Source organism: Meleagris gallopavo, chromosome 5 (genome assembly GCF_000146605.3).
Source record: "Meleagris gallopavo isolate NT-WF06-2002-E0010 breed Aviagen turkey brand Nicholas breeding stock chromosome 5, Turkey_5.1, whole genome shotgun sequence".
NCBI classification, from domain to species: Eukaryota; Metazoa; Chordata; class Aves; order Galliformes; family Phasianidae; genus Meleagris; species Meleagris gallopavo.
This window is the reverse complement of record NC_015015.2, coordinates 6,929,907-6,933,048: the sequence shown is the minus strand read 5'-3', so window position 1 is coordinate 6,933,048 and position 3,142 is coordinate 6,929,907.

The window sequence follows — 3,142 nt, the reverse complement described above, 5'->3', positions numbered from 1 at the left end:
CTCTGTACTCTTATATAGCCCCAGATCATCAAATATTTATAAAATATTTGCCTAGTAACCTTAAGAGATAGCAATATAGATGAGCTCCCATTCTTATTTTTCCTATGGAATTTTATTCATTCATGAGGGGATCAATCTGATAGAGTAGATGGCACGTGGACCTTATATGGAGATAAGAAAAAATTCGTTGTGCAAAAGACTGGTAAAAATCATTGGACTGTGCTGCATTTCCTCTTTATTCATTGTGTGAGCCGTGTTGACATGTGCAGTGCACTGATACAGATTGTACTGTTTCATCCAAGTACACACAGTCCCATTCTCCCCACTTTTTGCATTTAAATCGAAGCACTCATGGTTGTGAATGATGTGATTTATTTCATTAATGGTATCTTTGCTGCAGGCTGTAGCATTGAGTCTCTTTGTCCTGATGAAGTCTTTTTTATGTCAATGACAATATATGAGTTAGGATTTGTTTCAGTGACAAGGAGACAACTGTGTTTTTCTTGTATTTATTTTTGAGTCTTGAACTCTTTGGTCATTTCAACGACAGACAAAATGGGCTGAAGCATATGCGAGGATCCTTATTTCAAACTTAGCGTTATCTATCAGTGCATTATTTTTAACTAGAGATTACTGCTCAAGAAAACCAGCATATTCCTTAAGCGTATCCTTAGTTTCTTGTTGAAATTGGTCTGCAAATTCAGAGCAAGCTTAGCAACCTTAGCCTGAATCGTATCCTGCTGCTGCCGCTTGGAGAACTTCCACTGCAAATATTGACCCAGCTAAGGCTGCTCGGCTTGTGAGAGGAGATGAAAGTATTTGGCCTCACGCCCGTGAGGTGTTACAAATGACTGTGATGTGAATCAGATCCCCCACCTACCTGCGCCATACCAAGTTTGCAGTTCCTTTCCAGTCGCTGCCCACGTAAGCTTTAGCCCAAAGATTGGGCTGGCAGGCAGCCTCCTGGTTTGTGTTCCCACTGTGTGCTTGCAGCACAGCACTGGGCACAGGGAAATGTGGCCCCAGCCCATTGCTGCTTGTTCAGCTCAGTGCCGTGAGTCACAGCTCTGCGTTCCATGCACTGAATCAGGCCCCTGAAAGCTCCACTGGACACCCAGCAAGGTGATGGTGGGTGCTCATTTAGAGATGTAAGTCATTTTTGTTCTGCCCGGAGGAAGAAAAGGAAGCAGTTGCACTGTTTCTCTGCAGGTCTGGATTGCAGAGTGGGTCCTTCTTCATTCTTTTGTGTTTGGGGAGAGTTTTTGATACTTATTCAGAATCAATATTGCTTCTTTCTGACTGCTCATGTATGAGTGGATGCAGCAAAGGCAGAATAAAAGTCACAGCACAGCAGATAATTGAAGGTGAAAATCAGTGGAATTTTAGAGCCTGTGCCACTTGCTCTTCGCTGTGACAAACACAGCATGTGTATTTTTGCTGGCTTGTTGTGTTCTTTTCCTGCTGCATTAATAAGCATTGCTGATACTGATGCTTCTGTGCATATCTAGAAAAAAAAATTTTTTTAGATATATATACATACACCAACAACTTAGTTGTTTCACATAGAGGAAACTGGTGAAAGAGGAACTGCGAGGAACATACCTTGTTTATTTGGAAAGAGTTGTCCTTCCCAGCACACAGGAGAACTACCAGAACAGAGACTATCTGATGCATAGCAGGATGGAGGAGGGTGGTGAGGACTCTTTCTCTTTTTTTTTTTGCTGAACAGGCCTTATAAATCATCTCAAAGGGCTTGTGTCATACTTAATCTGCTACTCTGGAAACACAGCTCTGATTTCAAATGGTCTGTATTCTCTCCCAAACACAAAATGTAGCCCAATGGCACGTGATAGTGGAGATGAGTAGGCTGTTGGACTAGATGATCTCAGGGGTCTTTTCCAACCTTAATGATTCTATGGCACTGCTGTAGGGAGGGCTTGTAGTTTCCCTAGCAGAAGTTAGTTTGGGCTAACTGCAGCAACCTTGTTGGGTGTGGGTTTGAAAGCAGAGCTGTGGGCAACTGGGATGAGTTTGTCAATGTGGATTCTGGGATTGTTTCCTCGGGAGAAGAGGAGGCTCAGAAAAGACCTTTTCGCTCTCTACAACTCCCTGAAAGGAGTTTGCAGAGAGGTGGGGATCAGTCACTTCTCCCAGGTAACAGTGATAGGATGAGAGCTGATGGCCTCAAGTCGCACCAGGTTGGATATTAAGAAGAATTTCTTCTCGTAATGAGTGATTGGGCACTGGAAGGGGCTGCCCAAGGAGGTGATGGAGTCACCATCCCTGGAGGTGTTCAAGAAATGTGTAGATGTGGTAGTTAGAGGCATGGTTTAGTGGGCAACACTGGAGGTAGGTGATTGATTGGACTAGATGATCTCAGAGGTCTTTCTCAACCTTAACGATTCTATGATTGTAGCAGAATAGCAATTTTTGGTGCCTTTTCTGTTGCAGCTTCTCATTTCTCTTCCCTAGCTGTGAGAATGCTTTAACCCCACCCTATTTATCTGAGTTAGTGATGTGTAAAGTGAGGGAGGTGTTGGTTTTGTTTTAGTCAATAGCATTTTTTACTGTTTGAAGGAGTAAAAATTCATTCCTCATTGCTCAGGAGGGGAGATCATGCCAAAGTTATTCCAGTCATGCCTCAAGCCTGCTTGGGAATTCAGTTATCAGTGTCCATGTCAAAAACTAAAAAGCTGTATCAGAAAAGTCCTAGTAACAGTTTTTAAAGTATGTTTATCCATCTTAACACTTCAGATTTTGGTTTAAAAGCAAGAAATTTTCTAAAACTGCAATCCTTACCCAGATATTGGTGACCCAAATCAGTAGCCACAGGACTCAGCAGTCACAGGAAAGGAAGGAAGAGGTGACAATTTCCAGGAAAGTGAATGACCAGCCCTACTTGATAATACTTCTAAAAACTGCATTTGTTCTGCTGCAGGATCTGGTCAAGTAAGAAATCACTATGCTTCCCATGTCAGCTTTCTTTTCTTTTCTTTTTTCTTTTCTTTTCTTTTCTTTTCTTTTTCTTTTCTTTTCTTTTCTTTTCTTTTCTTTTCTTTTCTTTTCTTTTCTTTTCCTTTTTCTTTTCTTTTCTTTTCTTTTCTTTTTCTTTTTCTTTTCTTTTCTTTTTCTTTTCTTTTCC